Below are 26,504 nucleotides of genomic sequence, written 5' to 3'. Positions count from 1 at the left end.
GTGGTGGCAGAGGACGGAACAAGGAACAATGGTCTCAAGTTGCAGTGGGGGAGGTCTAGGTTGGATATTGGGAAATACTATTTCACTAGGAGTGTGGTGAAACACTGGAATGGGTTACCTAGGGAGGTGGTGGAATCTCCATCCTTAGAGGTTTTTAAGGCCCAGCTTGACAGAGCCCTGGCTGAGATGATTTAGTTGGTGTTGGTCCTGCTTTGAGCAGGGTATTGGACTAGATGACCTCCTGAGGTCTCTTCCAACCCTAATCTAAATTCTAAAACCCTTCATGGGGAAAAGTATACTGGCCTGATTCTGTCTGACCCTTATATGGGCATATATACATGCAGGGGGAAAAAGGAAGCCGAAATCTCCTTTGCCTTGTGGAACCTGTGTAAAGGACGGGCAGAATTGCTGTCTGTAAACGAAGGGATTGCTCCCTCACAGTTACATGATGCTCTAAAGGGACAGAGATGAGACAGCCCTTTCTCTTCTCCATCCCACCACCTATACAGCTGGCTAGCTTTGTTGGCTGGCTTGTGGGTGATTTAGCTCTTGTTTAACCCTTATTTTCTGTTTTATAGAGCTGCTTTGTAATGACAACATTTAGGCTCCTGATTTTATCTTTTCCCCTATGAAAAATATTCAGTATAAATGGGTGTCAGCATTTCTAGACACTTTATTCTAAAATCTTTAATACTGGAGAAGATGAGTCATATGATCTATCAGTCTTAAACAGGTGAGCTTGTCTGTCTGTCACTTTTGATCAGAGAAAGCATGCTTCCAGTACTACTACAGTCCAATAAAACCTACTATTTTAATTTTAGTAGTCGCTGGGAAAAAAATCCATAAGCTGGGGCTGATTTGCCTGTGGCATAATGCAGTAGAGGGACTACACCTTTTATTTCTCTTCCCAACATGTGCACACAACAGGACAAAAATATAGGTTTGCAGTAAGCATCTTAGAGAAAGTAGATCCTTGCCATTTACTTAAGGAAATAGTTTAGACTCGTGCTGAGATGTTTTATTTATTGATTTGTGCACTTATAGTATACCTGAGTTATTGCATTGTATAATATATCTGGCTATTATTGCTGGGAATCCATGCCAAAGACTTGAAAATACCATAATAAAGCACATGGATTTCATTGTGCATGTGACAGCATGGTAGTCTCCAGGAAGCTAGAATAATAATTAATAATTAACAAATGACCATTCACTTACAGGGTAATGAAATTAGTCTGAGCCTGCTTCTCCCACAGAGATGCAGGCACTATTCCTACCACCATTAGCTCTTTCAGGGAGCTGTAAAGACATTTCAAACGTGTGATCACATTTAAACATGGACTGCAATTTTTTTTCTCTGTTCAGATTTTGTATTTGGTCAGTAAATGGCATTAATGAATGAGCCTTTTTGAGATTTCTGATTACCAGCTGTCCCTGGAGGGGTTTTTTTGTTTTGCCAAATTTTAATGTTCATAATATAGACACTGGTCTAGTGATTTTGTTCAGTCTCAGTGCTATTCTTCTTTCTGGTGTATCTTGCATTAGCCACTGAGACAGCCCTTCTGTAAATACATTTGAAATCAGTTTCTGTAGTGTTGGCTCTGCCCTGGATTGCTCTCTCTCATCATTCTCTGCAGCTGTGTTGGAGTGGTGTAGTTTTACCAAGCTGAAGCAACACATCTTCTCCAGTAGCATTTCAGTTTTGGCTCAGATAATGCATGTGTAATTCCCAGATTTGTTTTTCACATCTGCAGCTTCTATTGGGAACCTTTAAAAGCATAGAGCAGGGATTGGCAACCTTTGGCATGTGACTCATCAAGGAAAGCCGTTGGTGGGCCAGAACAGTTTGTTTGCCTGCAGCATCCGCAGGTTCGGCCGATCGCAGCTCCCACTGGCCGAGGGAGGTGCTGGCCGCTGCTTCCTGCAGCCCCCATTGGCCTGGAATGGCGAACCGCAGCCAGTGGGAGCTGCAATTGGCCAAACCTGCGGACGCTGCAAGTAAACAAACCGGCCCAGCCCACCAGGGGCTTTCCCTGAACAAGTGGCGCTCCTAGTTTGAGAGCCACTGAGCTAGCTTTTCCTAAACAAGCACATCTATTCTTAAGGTGAAAGCATTACAGAGAAATCATATGAAAACAATATAAGAGCCTACACAAATGCTAATAAGCTTACCAGAGATCACCCCAACAAGCGCTCTGGTAGGAGTCAGTCCTTCAAACCCCACAAAAGGGTTTTTCTGTGGTTACAAGCTCATAACCACATTGGCTTAGAACAAGCACACTTGCGAGCCACTTCTTTATATAATTTGGCCCTCTGATCTTGTCCTCATGTAACAGGTGATAAGCAGACAAAAGGCCCCTCCTCATGGCAAAGCTTCAAATGACTTGTTCTAGCATAAACAGAAGGATACATTTGCACACACCTCCTCTGAGGGATTTCCAGGGACACCCACTTAACTTTAAAAGTTCATTTTTATTTGAAACATTGTTTCAAATTGTCCTTTAAAGTGTGTAACTCTTCTTGGTGTTTACATCTGTCATGTGTTCCATATAGAGATGTTACATATAATTCCTCAGTAATAATAAAACATTTATTAATACAATGAACTCCTAAAACAATGATGATGGACTCTTCCATAAAGTTCAACAGATGAGCTACAGTCACTTTTTGTAGGTCCTGAAATGAGAACAAATCCAGTTTCGGACCTGCAGCCCCACAAGTGAAGACAATTATAGAGGAATGTGCACTGAAGACCGTACATTGGCCTTGATGGTGTCCTTGTAATTTTTTTTTTTGGTATGCCACTAAAATGAGTTCCAGTTTCCCATTCTCAGTAAAAGATAGTAAAATACCAAAGGCTATCAAACATATGGCCCATATGACCACTCCATCTCAGCTGCACTCTAACTATAAATGCTTCAATGGGGTGTTTGGAACCAAATCATGTCATTTAATTCCCATTATCCACTGTAGACATCATAGGTGGAATTGGTCCAAGAGTTTTATGTGGTATCGATAAGTAGTCAACATATTGCAGTCACAGGAGTGTGATGGCAATGGCACAGTAAAAATTAATTTTTGTTTGTAGTCTGACACCATGTTCATTCCAGAGAAATCACTGAAATATACTGAAGGCATCACTGGCTGCATCAATGCACTCTGAATTGTTGTTCTCAATCATTCCATCTCATGAAACAACACTGCCCAGGAAGCAAAAAATTGTCAATGACCTTGAGTGGCATATAGTCAATAGACACAACTGGAATAGTTGCAATACTTCCCAGTTGAGGCTGGACCATAACTGCTGTGTTGTTTAGGTTGATCATTAAACCAAAACTTTTTGCTGCACGTGCAAAGCAGTCAGCGAGCAACTAAATGTCCCTGAGGTTATGGACCAGTAAAGCAAAACCATCAAACAGTGATTTGCAAACAACTGTCTTCATACAAATATAGTGAAAGAGACCATCGCTGCCCTGAAGAATTTACAGTCTAAATAGATATGACAGGCAAATGATGGCTGCTGTTATATCTGGACCCAGCAGAGAAGGAGAAAGACACAGAGGAAGCTGATAGTATCACAGCTGATGGCTGTGTTTCTACCTTTATTGTTCAGGCAACAAAACTGAACAAGAAAGTGAGGCTTTGTGCTTGGAAGGGGGCAATGCTAAAATATTTAAAGAGACAGGACATCACATTCCTCCACCCTACTTTAAAAAACTTCCCAAATAGATAGATAATCATTTACATGGCTAATATGAAACACTATATAATTAACTAAAAATTGTGGGTGGACTACTTCAGGCTCTCAAATTGCAAGAGATAGTTCTTCCCTGGATTAGCAACTCAGTAACTAAATTAATTTATAAATTCAAAAAAAGAAAAGGAGTACTTGTGGCACCTTAGAGACTAACAAATTTATTTGAGCATAAGCTTTCGTGAGCTCACTTCATCAGATGCTACTCTGAAACTTATAAATTCAAGTGCACAATTGGTTTTCACACTTTCTTGGAATATCATGGTGATGGAGATGTGGCAGTGTTCTGAACAATAGGAACACTAGAGGTAAGGAATCAACTGGATCTGGTACCAAAGTTTCTTCCTCCAAGTTGTAAAATTAGGATTTATAATGGAAGGAGGTTCAATTGGAGGAACAAAAAGTCTTACTGGAATATCCCTGGAGTCTAGTGCCTGCTGTACCTGCAACGGGTCCATATGTTATTTCCATAAAATGCCATTGATAGTTTTAACACAGACAAAACAGGTTCCATGTATTTTACAAGTACTCCAGGTACCCATTTCCACAACTATAGTTGTGAGTCCAAACTAAGTCTCTTACTTGAAAAGTAGGATGACAAGGCTTACATCAATCAGTTTGCATATCTTGGGATTTGTTCCAAGTGATACAACATCAGGACATAAAGGTAATCAAAAGATCGCTTCAAGAAAAGAATTGCATGTGACTGCTGGGTAGTGGCATGAGTTGCATTCCCATAGACAAGCAAGAAATTATTCAATTTCTTCTGATGACTGAAAATAGATTTGTTAGCTCTCAAGGTATGCTTAAGTTTTTGTCCAAAGTGTTCCGCTAGTCCATTTGTAGCAGGATGGTACGAGGCCAAACATATGTGCTGAATTCCATATGAAGCTAGGAACCTCTGAAATTCTTCAGAGCAGAATTGAGGTCCATTGTCACTCACGGTAAAAGTAAACTAAATTGGCTAAACATGATACGGAGATGTTCAGTGTTCTTGGCAGCTGTAATAGAAGTCATTCTGAAAATTTCTGGCCATTTTTGAATGGGCATCAAATACACCAAAAACATATAACCTTCTAAAGGTCTAGCAGAATCAACATGAATACATGTCCTCGGAATCGGATGCCACAAGCAAGGGTGTACATAAGCTGGGCCACAACCATGCTAATTTGCTGACACATAGTACAGCACTTCCTTTTTCTCTCAATGTCTTTGTCAATACCTCATCACCAGGCATGATGCTGGGCTATGGCCTTCTGTACAATGCCAAAATGACCTTTGTGAAGAGCTTCCAAAACCTTACTGAAGTGATTTCAGAATGATCACTCACATTGCCCATACAATGCAAACTTAAATTACAGATAATTCAGGTTGACGTGACATCAGCTAAGTAAACTAGGGATTCTTATAATCTAACACTGTACCTTGTAGTACCATTATCTTCACAAAAGAAAGCACATCATCCTTAGTGGTTTATTTGTTGATATCCAATTGAGATAGAATACTTCATCCAACATTTCTTTGGGTTAACAGGAGGTTGGACATGGCAGGCACAACAGCCCATCAGCATTCCTAAGTCCCTTTATGGAATGGAATAATATAGGAATAAGCTGAAAGAAGCAATGCCCGTCGTTGCATATGAGTAACAGCTAATGATAGAATTTCATGTTTTGGTCCAAAAAACTGAAAGTAACAGGCAATGATCCATCAGCAAGCTAAAATGTATACCACTAAGATAGGTACAGAATTTCTGAATTCCAAAGATAACACTGACAGCTTCTTGGTCTATTTACACCAGACAAGCCAAACCCATGGGAAGAAAAAAACCCGCAGAAATTGGGCTTAATTGGCTTGTGAGTTGTTTTTTGGCTAGTTTGTCTTGTAGCTTTTTTTTTTGATTGGCTCTCAGCAAGCAGGGGCAAGGGGAGGGAGAGAGTCATGGGTGCACAGCGGGCCCACAATCCCAGACTGCACGCCAGCGGGATCTAGTCACAGAGTGTTGGGGTTCTTAGGGATTGGCTTGTTTTGAAATGGGATTACCTTGATCTTTGGCTTATTGTGAAAGCCGGGGTGCTTGTTTACTGTGTGAAAGTTGGCAACTGTGATTTACACACAGTTCTTCTCAGAAGTGGTGAGTGTTTGTGATGCAAAGACAATTGGTTTGGAAAAAATGTAGGAAAGAACTGCAGCCACTCCATATGTTAAAGAATCACAAGCCAATTGCAATGTGAGCAAAGCATCAAAATACATAAGAACTTCATCTGATGTCAATGTCTCTGCCTCCTTAAATGCACGATCACACTCGTAACTCCATTTCCAATTTTTTCTTTGCTTGTAACAATTAATATAAAAATGCCAGTACTATACTAAGATTGGGCAGAAATTTACCATAGTAGTTAAGCAGTCCTCAAAATGAACATAACTGACACATTCTGGGGGTGCCTGAAGAACTGCCTTCTCTTTCTCTAGCTATTTCCTTAAGCCTCTGGTATCAAGTGCATGTCCAAGATATTCAATTGAAGGTTTGCAATGTTCACTTTTGTTTCAATATATTTTCAAAAAGAACAGGGAGTACTTGTGGCACCTTAGAGACTAACAAATTTATTAGAGCATAAGCTTTCGTGGGCTACAGCCGACTTCATCGGATGCATAGAATGGAACATATAGTAAGAAGATTTTATATACACACACGCACACAGAAGGTGGAAGTTGCCATACAAACTGTAAGAGGCTAATTGATTAAGATGAGCTATTATCAGCATCATATGATATCATATGATGCTGATAGTAGCTCATCTTAATCAATTAGCCTCTTACAGTTTGTATGGCAACTTCCACCTTCTGTGTGTGTGTGTGTGTGTGTGTAAAATCTTCTTACTATATGTTCCATTCTATGCATCCGATGAAGTTGGCAGTAGCCCACGAAAGCTTATGCGCCAATAAATTTGTCAGTCTCTAAGGTGCCACAAGTACTCCTGTTCTTTTTGTGGATACAGACTAAACAGCTGTTACTCTGAAACTTGTCAATATATTTTCAGTCCCTGGTCTTCCAAATGTTGCAAGACAGCAACCAGATTTTGAAGATGATTATCCTGACGCTTTCTCACAACAAGAACATGGTCCAAATAGCACTTAATTCCATTCAGTGCCTTCAGAATCTCATCCCTGGTTTTCTGGAACAGTGCAGGTGCTGATGTGATACTCAAAGGCAACAGGCAACAAAATAAGCCTTTTTTTTTTCCTGGAAGATATTTACAAGGTGCCAGGTCAATCTCCATTTGTATGTATGCATTGAGCAAATACTGCCTTCCTCTAAGAGTAGTGAACAAATCTGCAATATGAAGTAGTGGATACTGGCCTGCAAATAAAACTGCAGCATCACTTTGAAATCTCCAGAAATTTTGACTGAGCCATCCTTCTTGATCACTGGTAGAGATGGGTATAGCCCACTCGCTATGTGAAACCAGTGACAAGACTCAAGTGGTCACGAAATTGGCCAAATTAGCTTCTATCAGAGGTTTCAAAGCATAAGGCACAACTTTGGGCTTGCAATATTTTGGCTGGCTGTCAGACATAACAGTGAGCTTCACTGACATATTGCTCATCTGTCCAAGTTCTTTTTCAAAACCCTTGAAGCATCTGTCCTATATTTCTTGAAGATTTTGAAATGCTTTCATGATCATTGTGATCTCGGTCCAATTCACCTTGAGCTTCTCAAGCCAAGATTTGCCAGATAATGTTGGATGCTTTCCTTCAGGCACGTACAAGGATAAAATGACCGATTATCCTTCTAGTTGACCTTTCACCTGGAGTATCCTGTGACATTGCACTCTATATACAGTCTTCCTGTATACGTGTGTGCTGTTAAGTGGGTAATGAAGTCTTACAGTGACATGTGATCATGTCACCTGAGCTGGAATCCATCTTTAACCTGGTGCTTTCCATTGAGAAGGAGGGGGTGGGAACCCAGAGAGGGACGAAGGATTCCTGCTTTATGCAAAAGATATATAAGTGGGTGGAACAGAACAAAGAGAGGTAGCCATCATGAGAAATCCCCTAGCTACCACCTGAGCTGGAACAAGGGCTGTACCGGGGAAAGGATTGTGCTCAGACTAGAAAGGTGTCTGATCTGTGAAAGAAACTTATTGAAACATCTCTAAGGGCGAGATTTTATCTGTATTCAGTTTTTATTACTGTACTAGACTTACGTGTTTTATTTTGCTTGGTAATTCACTTTGTTCTGTCTGTTACTACTTGGAGCCACTTAAATCCTACTTTCTGTATTTAATAAAATCACTTTTTACTTATTAATTAACCCAGAGTATGTATTAATACCTGAGGGCGGAAGGGGGGGGAGAAACAGCTGTGCATCTCTCTCTATCAGTGTTATAGAGGGCAAACAATTTATGAGTTTACCCTGTATAAGCTTTATACAGGATAAAACAGATTTATTGGAGGTTTGGTCCCCATTGGGAGTTGGGCATCTGAGTGTTAAAGACAGGAACACTTCTGTAAGATGCTTTCAGTTAAGCCTACAGCTGTTAGGGGACGTGGTTCAGACCTGGGTCTGGATTTGCAGCAGGCTAGTGGGTCTGGCTCAAACCAGGTAGAGCACTGAGGTCCTAAGCTGACAGGGCAGGAAAGCAGGAGCAGAAGTAGTCTTGGCACATCAGGTGGCAGTCCTATCGGGGTTTCTGTGATCCAACCCGTCACATATCCCTATTGGGAATTTCTCTGGTATAGGTCTTCAATACCATGGAGGTTTCCTCTAGAGTAACCTGTGACAGTCTGTTGATAGTTACATGAAGTAATCTGTGAGACAGCAGCTCCAGTATCAAGCTCCACTCTTGGAGGAATGCCTTCAATCAAGGGTGTGACCCAGATGCCATCTCTGACTCCAGCTTCTGACAACATTTGTAATCCTAGATCTTGGTCAGTTTCTCCAGAGCTCTTGTCTTTGTCCACATTATGAATTCCCAACTTCCATCCTTCGTTAGGTTCAGTCTTCATAGGTGTCTTCTTGGATGGACAGTTACTCTCTATTGCTTGTCATTGAGCTGAGAGACAGGTCATGATAATGTGTCCATTCTTCTGGCACTTTCTTAGATAACCTGGTGTGCCCAGTGATCCTTCTCAGCATGCCTAGTTTGTGCACAATGGCCCCTGGAAATTCCTTTCTTTTCCATGGTCCTCTGTCTCACTGATGCAGGAGGTGAACTTCTAGGTTCACACTAAATTCTGGAGAATCCTTCTCTGTGGTTTCCATGACAACGGCCACCTCAACAGCCTTCTTGAATGTAACAGCTGATACAGTCAGCAACTTTTTCTAGACCTGGTCATTGGGTAATCCAGAGACAAATTGGTCAGGAAGGTCATTGCTTAATGTTTGTCAGAATTGATAAAGGTCTGACAACTTCTTTAGATCAGCAACAAACTTCGCTACAAACTCTGCACTTCTCTGTTGTTGTTGTTGTTGATGGAACCGTTATCGTTCTGCTATCATCAATGGGGAGAAAAAATGTCCTTCATTGCTGCAATAATGGCAGCATACATATCCATGCCAGACACAGTAGGTCACATAGCAGTGCATATGCCATCACTGTCAACAAGGTTGAAACTCGTCATCCATCTGGCAGGTTACAAATTGCTCAAAATATTTGACGTACTCCACTCATGATTCGTGGTTTTCATTAAACTCATCAACACTGCCCACAAAAGTTGCCATTTTACTGCTCTCCTGTTGAACGTTATGCCTCCTGGATGTCGTCTTGCTATCTGCACTTGATCTGCCTCTTCTGGCTGTGTGCCAACATTGCAAATGGCAGAATTCTTCCTTTGGGTGTACTTGGGCTCCCTCTGCTGGCTATAGACCCTCAGTGCAGGCTAAGGTGTTTGTGCAATTCATGAGGTCAACCAAGATGGCAGCTTACTTGCCCCTAAGTGCTTGTTTGTAGTAGCTCCAGGAAGCAGCCTATACCTGTATTCTGTTTTTATTTGCCTACTCTCCTCTCTTTAGCTACCTGCCTCACACTGTCCCAGCAGCAAAAAGGAGCAGTCTGTCCCCTTGTGTCTCTAGGTGAACTTTTTTCCTCTTAAAAAGAAAAGGAGGACTTGTGGCACCTTAGAGACTAACAAATTTATTTGAGCATAAGCTTTCGTGAGCTACAGCTCACTTCATCGGATGCATTCAGTGGAAAATACAGTGGGGAGATTTATATACACACACAGAGAACATGAAACAATGGGTGTTACCATACACTCTGTAACAAGAGTGATCAGGTAAGGTGAGCTATTACCAGCAGAAAGGGGAGGGGGGAACCTTTTGTAGTGATAATCAAGGTGGGCCATTTCCAGCAGTTGACAAGAACATGTGAGGAACAGTAGGGGGGAAAATAAACATGGCAAAATAGCTTCACTTTGTGTAATGACCCATCCGCTCCCAGTCTTTATTCAAGCGTAAATTAATTGTGTCCAGTTTGCAAATTAATTCCAATTCAGCAGTCTCTCGTTGGAGTCTGATTTTGAAGTTTTTTTGTTGAAGAATTGCCACTTTTAGGTCTGTAATTGAGTGACCAAAGAGATTGAAGTGTTCTCCGACTGGTATCACTAGAAAAGGTTTTTTGCCCCCTGGTCTCCTGCTGGTAATAGCTGTCAAGAGCCCATGGAAAGAAAATCTAAGCAAAAAAGGAATTCAGGAGAAGTGGCAGTTTCTCAAAGAGACAATATTAAAGGCAAAACAGAAAATGATCCCAATGCAAAGGAAAGATAGGAAGAATAGCAAGAGACTAGAACAGCTGCTTCAAGAGCTCTTTAATGACCTGAGAATCAAAAAAGGAATGGCAAAATTACTAAGGATGAGTACAAAATAATTGTGCAAGAGTGTAGGGACAAAATCAAAAAGGTTGACACAAAATGAGTTACACCTAGCAAGGGACATAAAGAGGCAATAAGAAGAGGATCTATAAATACATTAAAAGTACAAGAATGACAAAGGAAAGTGTATCACTATTGCTTAGAGGGGAAGAAGTGCACCACATGACACCAAGAAGGCTGAGGTGTTTAAACCTATTTTGCTTCAGTCTTCACTGAAAAGGTAAATTGTGAGCAGATGCTTAACAAAAATAATATTAACAAGGGGTCAGAAACACAAGCCAAAATAGGGAAAAACAAGTTAAAGAATATTTAGATAAGTTAGATGTATTCAAGTCAGCAGGGCCAGACAAAATTCACTTTAGGGTATTTACGGCACTAGCTCAAGCAATCTCAGAACCATTAGCGATAATTTTTGAGAATTCATGGAGCTCTGGTGAGATCCTGGAGGATTAGTGAAGAGCAAACATAGTACCTGTCTTAAGTAAGGAGAACAAAGAGGACCTGGGGAATTATATACCATTCAAGCTAACTTAGATATCTGCAAAAATACTGGAAGAAATTATTAAGCAATCAATTTGTAAGCACCTAGAGGATAATCAGGTGATAAGTAATACCCTACACGGATTTGTCAAGGATGAATCACATCAACCTAATTTCCTTCTTTGACAGGGTTAATGGCCTAGTGGATGGGGAAATTGTAGGTATGATATATCGTGATTTTACTAAAGCTTTTTACAGAAACCCACAGGACACTCTCATAAGCAAACTAGGGAAATGTGGTCTAGATTAAATTACTATAAATTGGGTGTACAATTGGTTAAAAAAATGTACTCAGAATAGTTATCATTATCATTATCAAACTAGGAGGATATATCTGATAACGTCCTGCAGAGGTCTGTCCTGTTCAATGTTTTCATTAATGAATTGGATAATGGAGAGGAGAGTACGCTTATAAGATTTTGAGGATAACACAAAGCTGGGAGGGGTTGCAAGCACTTTGGAGGACAGGATTCAAGTTGAAAATGACCTTGATAAATTAGAGAATTGGTCTGAAATCAACAAGATGAAATTCAATATAGACAAGTGCAAAGTACTTTACTTAGGAAGAAATATCAAATGCAAACCTACAACGTGGGTAATTAACTGGCAAGGCAGTAGTGCTGCTGAAAAGGATCTGGGGGTTATGGTGGATCACAACTGAATATACTTCAGAGGTTCTCAAACTGGGAGTTGGGACCTGCTTTGCCTCCAGCATTTACAATGGTGTTAAAAATATAAGAAAGTATTTTTAATTGATGGAGGAGGGTCATACTCAGAGGCTTTTACTGGTGACCCTTTTCACATAGCAAAAGTTTGAGAATCACTGATATTCTTCAACAAAGTGATGCAGCTGCAAAAAAAGGCTAATATTCTAGGGTATAATAACGGGAGTATCATATGTAACTCATAGGAGGTAACTGTTCCACTTAACTCAGCACTTTGAGGCCTGGGGTATTGGGTCTAGTTTTGAGTGCCACACTTTAAAAAAAAATGTGAACAAGCTGAAGTCCAGAGGAGAGCAACAAAAATGATAAATGGTTTAGAAAACCTGACCTATGAGGAAAGGCTTTAAAAAAAAACCCCACAACCTGGGCATGTTTAGTCTTGAGAATAAAAGGTTGGGGGGGGGGGTCTGATAACAGTCTTCAAATATGTTAATAAAATATGTTTTATAAAGAGGTCAGTGAACATTTGTTTTCCATTTCCACAGAAGGTAGAACAAGAAGTCATCAGCAGCAAGGGAGATTTAGGTTAGATATTAGGAAAAACTTTCGAGCTATAAGAATAGTTAAGAACTGGAGTAGGTTACTAAGGATGTGGAATCCTCATCATTGGGGTTTTTTAAAGAACAGCTTAGACAAACTCATCTCAAGGGTGGTCTAGGTATATTTGGTTCTACCTGATAGCAAAGGGCTGGACTAGATGACTTCTTGAGGTCCCTTCCAGCCCTACATTTCTGATAGCGTTGCCATTTGGGGGGATTTCTTTTAAAAAAAATAATGTGATTGGGGTATTGTTGGGAGGCAATTAGCTAAACAGAGATGGAGGGAGGGAGGGAGGCATGGAAGGGAGGAGTGATAAGGGAGACTAGGAAGGGGGAAAAAAAAGAGTGTCTAGAGGGTTGGTAGAATAAGGTTGGAGTTAAGAGATAGAAGGAGAGGATGAAAGGAAGCAGAAGCGAACAGCCAACCGTAAAGGGGAGAAATTCCCAAAGCACAAACCAAAAACAAACAAACAAAAAAAACACCAGTCATTGAGGCGCTGAGGTGATGCTATCATCAGTGCCCAAGGTCCATGCTTCAGCTGCTTGTCACAGTTCCTGCTGGCCTTTACTAGCAGTTTCTCTTCTGGGAGCTCCCATGGCTGGGGTTATATGAGTCCTGTTACCTCAAGGTGGGTACCCCAGGTTACTCTCCTCTGAAGAGTCTGGGATCCAGGGGAGTGGGAAGGGGAGAAAGATAACCCTGACTGGGCCCCCAGCTCCTTCTATGGTATAGCTATACCTGCTGGCCTCTGCTGCTGCTAGCTGAGTTTCAGTAGAGAGCCTTGTCCTCTTTGCTAGAGCCAAGAAAAGTCCATTGATTAATATAAGCAATGCTTCCATCTACTCACATTTATGTTCCTCAGAAGCTGTCACTTCAGTCTTGTAACAGGACCCAGAGCACTGCATCTCTGCTGACAATTCTGACACACATTTTCCCAGTTAGCTAATCACACCCAGAACATGTTGTTACATCTGTTTTTGTTATTTGGTCTAGCTGAGTATAATATCAATAGCCTGCAGGTTAGTTCTGTTCAGCTATGCTCCAGCAATGGATAAATTATCTTCTTTTTCATTCTCTGAAAACTATCACATTTCCCTGTTGAGTATCAGTCCACATGAGTCACACATTACTATCACATTAAATCATTAATTTAATCACTTTGAAGATGAAAAGTGCAACGTAAGTGCTAAATATTGCTGATGAGTGTAAACTGTAGCAGATTGGGGGTATGTCTCTGTTAATTGTGAACTCCATTTTGTTTTGTGAATGCCATTTTTTATTGTAACCTTCATTGCCACCTTTCCTTTGTTATTTTAACCTCCATGCTGGGTTCAGATACCCAGTTTGTGTTGAAAAACAGCTAGACACTCAGGAGGGCTGGAATACTGGTTTCAGGGTCTAAACTGTGACCAAACTATGGGATCCCACTGCCAAAGAAGGGTGTCAGACATGGGGTCTGCACCTGGGAATGTCTGGCAATGTACTGGAGAGACCAAGAGCTAGGAACAGTAACCAGACAGTGCCCAGTCCCAAGAGGGCTTAAAAGCACATGGGATTCAGAAGCTGGGTCCACTAACAACTGACAGGTGTCCATCCAAAGAGCAGCAGTGAGCTAGGCTGTGACAGAAACAATAAGGAGAAAATGATAAAAATCAATCCTAAGGACTATAATGAGTAGAGTGGGAGGAGATCAATCAAAGACTGAACTATTCAAGTACATACAGGTATTACAGGAGGCAAAATAAACAGGTTCTGTTTGAAATTCTTCCCCTGAAAGCCTAATTTTGACAATTCCCACCTAAATACAACCTTGCTAGAACTGGTGAGATTTCCAGAAGACGTATAAATCCATCACGAAAGTTTCTTCCTTGGACGTTAATGTTATACCCTCCATTGCTGTTCTGTGTATTAAGATGGGCATGTGGCTCTACAAAGACTGAAATTATCTCAGATATGGGTTTGGGGTTGTTGGGGGGTTTTTGGGGGGGAGGAGAGGCTATTATTGTCACCAGGGAGGCTGTTAATCCAATATCCTATAGGCTCTCAGAGGGATGTCTGCAAGCAGCTGTAAATTTCTTGATCACTTCAAACACAAGAAGGATTAGGAAAATAGAAGAGAACATTTCCCCAAAACTTTCTGAAGCATCAACAGTACTTTCAACATAAGTTTGCCCCATGACTTTTGATCTATATTTAAGGGCTTAGGGGCCAAATTTTCAAAAGGACATGGATTTCTTACACTCAAATCCCTACAAAGATGTATCCAACCAGCTGTAGTTGAGTACACACAAAACTGCAGGGGTAAAGGTAAAAGACTAGGGTTAGTCTTTTGTTTATTTGTGCTTACATATTGATTTCATTTTACTTTTAAGTCCTTATCATTTCAGCTGTGGCATTTGCACCAACTGTTATTGCAAAGTATGTTCCAGCATTATCTGAAAGTTTTCATATGCAAATATTCTCTCTTGTTGGGTTAGTAATTTTGTTATTACATCATGTCAGTGATTGGTTTTTGAAGTAACCTCCCTTTGATTTTGTTATCAATAAGCATATTTCCTAATCACTAACAGTGAGTCACAGTTTCAAAGGAAACACAATCCAACCTCTAAAGCCATGCCTGCAATCAGTTGCATATGCAACTGTAAGCATTTTATATGTCTAATGGTATAATTCAATGGTGGGCAACCTGCAGCCCACATGCGGCCCATCAAGATAATCCACTAGCAGGCCGCCAGACAGTTTGTTTATATTTGCATGGACGCCGTAGCTCCCAGCGGCCACGGTTCACCATTTCCAGCCAATGGGAGCTGCGGGAAGTGGCATGGGCCACAGGGACGTGCTGGCCGCTGCTTCCTGCAGCTCCCATTGGCTGGGAATGGCAAACCGCAACCACTAGCAACTGCGGGTGGCCACTGGGAACTGTGGGCAGCCATGCAAACGTAAACAAACTGTCTGGAGGCCTGCGAGAAGATTACCCTGATGGGCCGTGTGCGGCCCGTAGGTTGCCCACCACTGGTCTAATTCTACCCACCAATCAGATTGTTAAATCACTTACATGCTATCATCTGCTCCTGGAATTGAGTGTAGTTGAAAAATTAGAAGCCAGGTTGAGGCTACTTTAAAAATCGGGCACTGAAAGTTAACTAGGCTATTCCAAGCCTAAAATTCATGTAAAAGAAAATGTAAGGAAGGCCTGTTCTTGCTAGTGTGGTCTACAGACAGGTTTCAACTGTTTCCTTCCTTAATCACCAGCAAGCTTTCCTCCATGTCATATTTTTCATCATCTTTCCCTTTCAAAATGTATTATTAATGCAAATGGCTCATGTCCCTGTAATTGCATGTAACAATGTTATTTTGATTGCCAGGCTTTTCAGCTGGCTGAGCTGATGTGAACTTTTTGCACTACCGCTCATATTTCTAGCCCTTTGCTATAGCGTAGAATAGAGGTTCTCAAACTGTGGTCTGCAGACCACCAGTGGTCCCCAAGCTCCATTCAGGCGGTCTGCGGGTAGTTCCATCTAAGGTGCGTGTCTGAGCAGCCGCACATGAGAAAATGAAGGGCCACCCACTTAATTAGTGAAGCCACGCAGGTGTAACTCCACTAATTAGGTGCCTGGACCCTGGAGAAGATCCAGGATTTATAAGAAACAGAATCATGGTGCTGCCTTGGGGCTGTCAGCCCTGTCTGGACAGTGAGGCAAGTGAAAGTGGAGTCTGCAGTTGTACAATGTGGTTATTGTGATCAATGATCTATAAAGCACACATGCCTAGTCCATGCATTGCCATGTCCTCTTGCATCTGTCCTACTGCTCAAATTTATGGTGTGGGTTAGTGTTAAAGCTTGCCTTTGCCTGCTCCCTTGGCAGGTCCCAGATTCCTTCTCCCAGGGCATTGGCCCAGTCCCGGACCTCCCCCTAAAGGATGTCCCTAGCAGCCATGCTCATTTCTGAGGCTCAGCTTGTTAAAATATTGACATGGGTGTGCAGAAACTCAATGAGGGCCTGGATTTCTTGATCACTAAAATTGCCCCTATGCTGCCCTATGGACACCCTCTGGCTGCTCCCTCACTCCCATGGAGGTAAATTAGCATTGCAGTGCTGGCCACTTTGGTCCTGTGCTGCATTTTTTAATCATCTGTTCAAGAGTGGCATTTCCCTGTGACTTCCTGGAGATGTGTGCCTGTGTGCACCTCCTGACCCAATCTGCCATCGCAGCCTGGCTATCAAGTGAGACCAGGCCCCTCCTAAGGTTCATGGATCTCACTAAGACATAGGTGGCTAGGTAGTTTCAAGAGGAGTGATGTCAAGGGCTTGGCTGCAAGCCAGTCTCAGTCCAGGCCTATCACATGGCTGCTCAGTGACCAACTGCTGGCAGGATTCCCTGATTTCAGCTAGAGACAGTGGCTGAGATGCAGCAGGCGGGAGGGGGGGAATAGGAATAGGGTTGCCATCTCTGAGACACAGAAAAACCAGACACTTCTTCCCCACATACACTATTCCCTGCCAGGAGCTCTTGCGCCTTACCCTTCCCAGCTGGCGAGCCCAGAGTCCTCTTTCATCCCAGTCTAGAGAGAAGCCACCATTCTTTTGGCGGGTCAAGGGCCCAGCACTCAGAATAGGACCTGGGTGCTGACCATGCTCCCAGCCACAGGGTATGCCCAGCAGTTACAAGATCACTGCACGTGCATGCAACTTACAGGGAACACAGGTTCCCACTTTAAAACAAGACAAAACAAAACAGAAGATTAAGTCCTTTCACAAGCAACCATCAAGGCAGTAGGAAAACCATCAAGGTTGCCAGTTAGCAACCTTGGAGGGGAAAGGTGGGGAAGACTAGGAAAGCCCAGGAGTTTCAAAAGAAGTCCTGGGATGCTGGGAAGTGCAAACCCAGACACAGCTCTGTGTCTCTTCACTTACTCCCTCTTGGAGTGCTGTGCTCTGGTCCCTGTGGGGTCCTTGGCTTATCCCATGACATAGGTTTTTTCTGGGGCTGATGCTGGCTACGTAGGTCCTTTGCTTCCCCTCCTCTGTGGCTGTGGTAGTGGTGCATCGTCCATGTGGTTCCTGGCCTCAGGGAGCTCTGAGCTGTGCAGTGATAGGATGGGATATAGGGGGTGCCAAGTGGGGTGCTATGTGAGATGTGGAGGGGACCTGATCTCTGTCCTGCCAGATCAAGGCTGCCATGCTGTATTTCAGCAGAGGAAGATGTTGGGTTATAGGGCTCTGCTGGCCCTAGAGCAGGTCTTATATGCACAGAAGCAATTCACTGGCTGGCAACCCCTTGTGATTAGATGCAGGTTTGCTGGAGTCTTCCGTTTAGTCACCTCCTCCTCTTGGCTGCCTCTGTGTGGGTCTTCTGAGACCTAACCCTCTAGCCAGGTCACTTAAAAGTTCAGTCCCAAAAGAAACACACCAAAACAAACAAAACATCTTTCACCCTGCTGGGCTCAACTCACTTAATTCCACTTGTGGAACACCAGGCTCCAGAACTGCTTCACTAGAGCCTGGGTAACCCAGGTAGTTATTAAAAAGAAAAGGAGTACTTGTGGCACCTTAGAGACTAACAAATTTATTTGAGCATAAGCTTTCTTCAGCTCTATGCTCAAATAAATTTGTTAGTCTCTAAGGTGCCACAAGTACACCTTTTCTTTTTGCAATACAGACTAACATGGCTGCTACTCTGAAACCAGGTAGTTATTGACTATCTCTTTAAGCCAGAAGAAAAGGAGTACTTGTGGCACCTTAGAGACTAACAAATTTATTAGAGCATAAGCTTTCGTGAGCTACAGCTCACTTCATCGGATGCATTTGGTGGAAAAAACAGAGGAGAGATTTATATACACACACACAGAGAACATGAAACAATGGGTTTATCATACACACTGTAAGGAGAGTGATCACTTAAGATAAGCCATCACCAGCAGCAGGGGGGGGAAAGGAGGAAAACCTTTCATGGTGACAAGCAAGGTAGGCTAATTCCAGCAGTTAACAAGAATATCAGAGGAACAGTGGGGGGTGGGGTGGGAGGGAGAAATACCATGGGGAAATAGTTTTACTTTGTGTAATGACTCATCCATTCCCAGTCTCTATTCAAGCCTAAGTTAATTGTATCCAGTTTGCAAATTAATTCCAATTCAGCAGTCTCTCGTTGGAGTCTGTTTTTGAAGCTTTTTTGTTGAAGGATAGCCACTCTTAGGTCTGTGATCGAGTGACCAGAGAGATTGAAGTGTTCTCCAACTGGTTTTTGAATGTTATAATTCTTGACGTCTGATTTGTGTCCATTCATTCTTTTACGTAGAGACTGTCCAGTTTGGCCAATGTACATGGCAGAGGGGCATTGCTGGCACATGATGGCATATATCACATTGGTAGATGCGCAGGTGAATGAGCCTCTGATAATGTGGCTGATGTGATTAGGCCCTATGATGGTATCCCCTGAATAGATATGTGGACAGAGTTGGCAACGGGCTTTGTTGCAAGGATTAGGTTCCTGGGTTAGTGGTTCTGTTGTGTGGTGTGTGGTTGCTGGTGAGTATTTGCTTCAGATTGGGGGGCTGTCTGTAAGCAAGGACTGGTCTGTCTCCCAAGATCTGAGAGAGCGATGGCTCGTCCTTCAGGATAGGTTGTAGATCCTTGATGATGCGTTGGAGAGGTTTTAGTTGGGGGCTGAAGGTGATGGCTAGTGGCGTTCTGTTGTTTTCTTTGTTGGGCCTGTCCTGTAGTAGGTGACTTCTGGGTACTCTTCTGGCTCTGTCAATCTGTTTCTTCACTTCAGCAGGTGGGTATTGTAGTTGTAGGAATGCATGATAGAGATCTTGTAGGTGTTTGTCTCTGTCTGAGGGGTTGGAGCAAATGCGGTTATATCGTAGCGCTTGGCTGTAGACAATGGATCGAGTGGTATGATCTGGATGAAAGCTAGAGGCATGTAGGTAGGAATAGCGGTCAGTAGGTTTCCGATATAGGGTGGTGTTTATGTGACCATCGCTTATTAGCACCGTAGTGTCCAGGAAGTGGATCTCTTGTGTGGACTGGTCCAGGCTGAGGTTGATGGTGGGATGGAAATTGTTGAAATCATGGTGGAATTCCTCAAGAGCTTCTTTTCCATGGGTCCAGATGATGAAGATGTCATCAATGTAGCGCAAGTAGAGTAGGGGCATTAGGGGACGAGAGCTGAGGAAGCGTTGTTCTAAGTCAGCCATAAAAATGTTGGCATACTGTGGGGCCATGCGGGTACCCATCGCAGTGCCGCTGATTTGAAGGTATACATTGTCACCAAATGTGAAATAGTTATGGGTCAGGACAAAGTCACAAAGTTCTGCCACCAGGTTAGCCGTGACAGTATCGGGGATACTGTTCCTGACGGCTTGTAGTCCATCTTTGTGTGGAATGTTGGTGTAGAGGGCTTCTACATCCATAGTGGCTAGGATGGTGTTTTTAGGAAGATCACCAATGGACTGTAGTTTCCTCAGGAAATCGGTGGTGTCTCGAAGATAGCTGGGAGTGCTGGTAACGAAGGGCCTGAGGAGGGAGTCTACATAGCCAGACAATCCTGCTGTCAGGGTGCCAATGCCTGAGATGATGGGGCGTCCAGGATTTCCAGGTTTATGGATCTTGGGTAGCAGATAGAATACCCCAGGTCGGGGCTCCAGGGGTGTGTCTGTGCGGATTTGTTCTTGTGCTTTTTCAGGGAGTTTCCTGAGCAAATGCTGTAGTTTCTTTTGGTAACTCTCAGTGGGATCAGAGGGTAATGGCTTGTAGAAACTAGTGTTGGAGAGCTGCCTAGTAGCCTCTTGTTCATACTCCGACCTACTCATGATGACGACAGCACCTCCTTTGTCAGCCTTTTTGATTATGATGTCAGAGTTGTTTCTGAGGCTGTGGATGGCACTGTGTTCTGCATGGCTGAGGTTATGGGGTAAGCGATGCTGCTTTTCCACAATTTCAGCTCGTGCACGTCGGCGGAAGCAGTCTATGTAGAAATCCAGGCTGCTGTTTAGACCTTCAGGAGGAGTCCACCCAGAATCCTTCTTTTTGTAGTGTTGGCAGGAAGGTCTCTGTGGGTTAATATGTTGGTCAGAGGTGTGTTGGAAATATTCCTTGAGTCTGAGACGTTGAAAATAGGATTCTAGGTCACCACAGAACTGTATCACGTTCGTGGGGGTGGAGGGGCAAAAGGAGAGGCCCCGAGATAGGACAGATTCTTCCGCTGGGCTAAGAGTATAGTTGGATAGATTAACAATATTGCTGGGTGGGTTACGGGAACCATTGTTGTGGCCCCTTGTGGCATATAGTAGTTTAGATAGCTTTAAGCCAGATGTCTCCAGCTCTCCTCCTGGACGCAACTGCACTTCAACCTGCTTCTCTCTCAGCTGGCCTCACTTAGCAGCCTTCTCGGGCTAGTGGCTGACCTGCTAGGAGGGAGGAGGCAGCATTTATGTTGGTCCCCTTTGGTGAGAGGAGAGCCTTGCCCTGCCTTCTCAGCAAGGCTCCTGGCTCTGGGCCCTGAAAGAGACAGGGGCAGGATCTTTTCCCTACCATTACTTATTCCCCGGTCCGCTTCCTCTCTATCAGTAACTCCAAGGTGTATATTTAAAAAACAAAACAAAACACACTTTTAAACCTTAAAGGACCAAGCCATGGGTGGGCTGACCACTAGGCACCTCTACCCTTAGGAGGGCAAATCATCTTATCACATGGTAGATTTGATTTTTTCCCTTCTAGAGAAACCGGTGATATGTTGATACTTTGGGCCAAATTCAGCTCTCGTATAAACTTGTGAGTTTCAGTGACTTCAGTGCAGCTATGTCCACTTATGCCCCAGGGCTATGAATGTGGCCCTCTCACATTCCTTTGAGATTTGGAACCCTTTCCAGAATCATAGATCTCTTGACCATGAGTTGCATGAACATTTTTTTTCTCTCAGCAATACCTGTGCAATCATGTTTCCTCCTCAGACAATGTTGCCATATACTGGTGGCAGAAGAGGAAGTGTGGTCAAAGCAGCCAAAGATGTATACCTTTATACATCTTGCTGGCAGCAGACTGTGCAGTACGACCACTAGCCGTCATCATCTCCTGGGTGCTCGGCAGAAGACAGTGCAGTATGACTTCTGGCCATCGTTTTCTGCTAGCTGCAGATTAAAAGTGCACTGCCGGTCGGACTCAATCGCCATGAAATGAAACTTAAAAGGGAAATGACTTGGCTGAATCACTCTGATGTTTGCCCAGGCGCCCCTGACCTCACCGAGGTCGGTTAAAAGAGCACCCTGGACTATGTCAATCACGGCTACAAGTCATACTGCACTGTCTGCTGCCAAAAGACAATAAACTGTTGCTATGTAGCAATGCAGTACCACATCTGCCAGCACCTAGGAGATACACGGTGATGGTTAGCTGAGCGGGCTCCATGCTTGCCATAGTATAGCGTCTGCACAGGTAACTCAAGAAAAAAGGCGCAAAACGATTGTCTGCTCTTGCTTTCACGGAGGGAGGGAGGGAAGGGGGGGCCTGATGATATGTACCCAGAACCACCCGCGACAATGTTTTAGCCCCATCAGGCACTCAGATTTCTACCCAGAATTCAAATGGGCAGCGGAGACTGCGGGAACTGTGGGATAGCTACCCACAGTGCAATGCTCCGAAAGTCGACGGTTGTCTCGGTACTCTGGACGCACTCCACCTACTACATGCACTTAGAGCATTTGTGTGGGGGACACACAATCGACTGTATAAAAACGCTTTCTACAAAACAGACTTCTATAAATTTGACTTAATTTCGTAGTGTAGACATACCCATAGAGTCATTACAGATTCAGCCTAATCTCCTACACCTTCTACAGTGATAATTGATGTTGATGATCCTGAGGCACTGCAAGATCCTGAAGTGGCTTCTGATTCAATGAAAGATTAAATTATGTTCAGCAAAGTTTTAGTGTTAAGTGTATTTTTAGTTATCTGGGTGTATGCCATGCACTACCCATAGTTATATCAAGTGTCATGGGTAACCCACTGTATAGAGAACTTTACCTATATACACCTAAGTGCTTTAAGAAACAAACCACTCTGCAATGCAGTACTACTACTGGATTGGTGAGTACCTGTATACTATTTTATACTTTACTCGTTTTAATGTATTCTAATTCTTTGAAAATTGGTATTCCATTGGAAAGTATAACTCTTAGTTAACCAGAATTTTTGATTAACCGACACACACACACACACACACACACACACACACACACAACTCTATTCCCTCAACATACCAGATAACACAGCTTTTACTGTATAACTATATATAACATGCAGCATCCTACAAGTATTCCTTAAATCTAAATAACCTATAACCACATTGTTATAACTCTCATGTCTAACATGTCTGCCAGCTTCACACCACTCTCTTGGCTAATGGAATACTCAATTGAATAAAATATTCAAAATAAAAACTCAGCTCCAGAAGGTAGTAACTAATTATACAGAAAAGCTTTTCAAAAAGAGACAAAAGACAGTCATGTGAACTGCATAACAGTGACTCAACAGAACAATGGAGCATCAAAGAATTAAAGATATAACATAAAATAAAATCAGAGACCTAGCACTTTATTTCCTTTGATACAATCTAAATGCCAATGCATTTCTTCTCTGAGAGATCAAACTGTATTTGCAATGGCCAGGAGAAAAAAAAGTAGCATGAGAACAAAGTAACGTATTTACTAGCCAGAAGAGTCAGATAAATGAGAAGTTCTTGCATTATTTTTAATAACTAAGGAAGATCCTGACCTGAGAACACATGTGACTCTCACATGAAGACTTCTATCTTAACTAAAAACTGGATCATAAAAACTGGATCATAACAAAAAAACAAACCCTCTGATAGATATTCATTATGGGTAAACATTCCAGATAGCAGTATCACAGCTAGTTACAATGCCATGAGATAATGATTTCTTAAAATATGCTAGTTCTCTTATCAAACCAAATCTTATTACCACTGACCTTACAAACCCAACCAGTCAATCAGCCTGTTCTAATGAGAGGCAGCATGCTCCAGACTAACTCAGGACTCCTGGGATACAGTCCCAGTTCTGCCACTGGTTTGCTGTGTGATCTTGGGTAAGTCACTTCACCTTGTAGTCCAGTGGGCCAGCTTACGTCTATTATATTCACTGCTTTGCATTATATTTTGCTTTATAACATTTATCAGTAATGCAAGGAACCTACAGGCTTGTATCCTGTAAGACATTGGCTTCAGCAGTTAGTCTGAGGCTTGAGGCCTATGAACTTTGGCATAGATAAACTTAGGTAACTCATAAGTTTTGGGAACTGAAAGCAGACTATAGGGTGATTTTGGCCATAATGACATCAGCCAACCACAGAACATGAACTTACACCAGCTTTTGGAAGGTTTTGGATGGAACATCTGACTGCAAGAGTGCCATTGCAACAAACTGACGTATATGATAATGGGGTGAAATCATAAATACACTAACCTATAGAAATCACCTTAACATTGGTAAGGGGAGGAAATATAAATAAGGAAGAGGGGAGAAACCCCTACTGAATATGCATTAGTCATGGTAATGTCAATGTAACATATAATAAAAGTGGCATCCTAGGACAGTAGGGGAGGGAGATGTAGCCCTTGGGAGGGGCCAGAGATGACCACTTGTGACAGTGATGAGGAAGATAATGGATAACATTTCAGGTTGTTCTGCAAGGGATGGTGTGAGTATGGATGTTCAGTTGTATTATTTCGATCTATCTTACTGAGTTAGAGTGTGTATGACATTGTTAAATGTATTAATAAATGTATAAATGTAAGAGAGTTCCTATAGTGTGAGTGTTGCACCTGTGCACATCGGAGTTCCCAAATATATAATAATTTTAATATGGGCCTGATCTTGGGACAAGAACCTGTCAACCCTCAAAGTGATAATTGGGAATTTTTATTTGCAATCTATAGATCAGTCTACAACCTCTCTATGCCTCTGTTTCCCCTCCCACCTCTTGTCTATTTAGAATGAAAAGTCTTCAGGACAGGGATTGTTTCCTACTATGTGTTTGTACAATAACTAGTACAATGCCCAGCTGAGACTGAGGCCTCAAGGTGCTACCATAATATAAATGGTTAATCACAATGGGCCTGATTCAAAGCTCACTGAAGTCAATGGAAAAACTCCATTGACTTCAGTTCAATTTGGATCAGGATTGACATTGAGATAGGGATGTAGCTACAACAAGAAATAAGCAGCATGGAAGTTAATGAAAACTGTGAATCATCTGAATTGGATTCCAAGAGGGTCTAACATTCTGGCTCTGTTTCAGAGGTTTCACAGGCTAATTCAGACTAACATTCCTCAAATCAAGAGGAAGCTGATATAGGTAAATATTTACCTATGAGATGGTAAATTGTTTCCATTCCATTGTTTGTGCATAGGCTCTGAAAAAAAGTGCTAATACTGCTTGTGTTTTTATTTTTGCAAGTGACCAGTTTTGCAGAAATTTTAAAAATCTGTGAACATAAACTAAGAAAAACAACTTTATAAGTAATTTCTCCTTGAAAAACACGAGGGTCCTCCTGACTCTTCACTCACTTGAACCTTTTGTCGACTTACCCATCAGTGCAGAATGGATGTAAAAATACCTTAGGCCATAATAGGAAGGTTTTTCCACTCACTGTGCCCAGGATCATGGGGATGGTAAGCACAACTCTCAATTTTAAGGGGAGTTGGTTTTGGTTTTTTTGTTTTTTTAACTGGAAACCCAGACAGTGAAATCGAATGGTTATTGACACTTCTAGTGAATAAGTGGTTTGAGAGTCAAAATAGCTGAATGGTAGAAGGAGTCAATAGATAATACTAAGAAAGGTCACAAAGCACAGATCGATAATCATCATGAGCCACACACTCCAAACATTGATTCTAGTGTAACTGATTCTGGAGAAACATGATGCTCTATATAATGCAACTTTCAATACAGCCACAAAAGAGGATTTAAAATGTGTGCATGCAAACTGTTCACATGCTTCCTTGTAATAATCTGAGAGGTGATTATCTTTGTAACTTCTTCCAAGAATTCTCAGAGAGACAATATGGGTGAGGTAATATCTTTTACTGGACCACCTTCTGTGAGTGAAAGAAACTTTTGAGCTAGCTCGTCTCTTTCTCCAACAGAAGTTGGTCCAACAAAAAAAAAATTGCCTCACCCACCCCTCTCTCTCATATCCTGGGACCAACATCGCTACAACAACACTGCAAACAGTAGTTCTCATCTATATTTATAACACACACAAATGTAATACTCAAATAACTCAACATTTGATTCTGCCAACCTTACTCGCCTTAAATTGTTTGATAGATTTTCCACATAAGCTCCAATTCAGCAGATTATTAAAACATGTTCTTAAATCCATCTTCAGCAAAGTACTTAAGCATGTCAATGGGAAGTAAGCATGTGCTTAAGTGCTTACCGAATAGGGATGGACTTCCAAGTCAGAGCCTTAGTAGGGTATGCTGGAGTGTGAATAAAGTGGGCTTTGCAGAACCTTACCCATAATTAGCTCTGTTAAAACTTTTTTTTTTAATTCCCATATCCAAAAAACCCCAAACTTAGATAAATAACACAGTCCCAGCTATCTGAAGATGTAGAATTTATAAAAACAGCCATAGTATTCTATGTTAGGAAAAGGTCAGTTATTTATGTGATCAGCTTTTCAAGACATCATTAAAGCTATTCGCAAAAAGAAAAGGAGTACTTGTGGCACCTTAGAGACTAACAAATTTATTTGAGCATAAGCTTTCATGAGCTACAGCTCACTACAGCTGTAGCTCACAAAAGCTTATGCTCAAATAAATTTGTTAGTCTCTAAGGTGCCACAAGTACTCCTTTTCTTTTTGCGAATACAGACTAACACGGCTGCTACTCTGAAACCTGTCATTAAAGCTATTGTAACTTGTTCCTCCTCCTGAGGCTCCTAAATCCAAATATGAGGTCTGTGGAAATTAGTCTTAACTTTCTTTGTATAAAATAGCCAACCGTTCTCTAATATGGCTGTACACACAACACCGCTTTTTTACA

This window comes from Dermochelys coriacea, chromosome 2 (assembly GCF_009764565.3).
Source record: "Dermochelys coriacea isolate rDerCor1 chromosome 2, rDerCor1.pri.v4, whole genome shotgun sequence".
NCBI classification, from domain to species: domain Eukaryota; kingdom Metazoa; phylum Chordata; order Testudines; family Dermochelyidae; genus Dermochelys; species Dermochelys coriacea.
Note: the sequence above shows the minus strand (reverse complement) of the source record.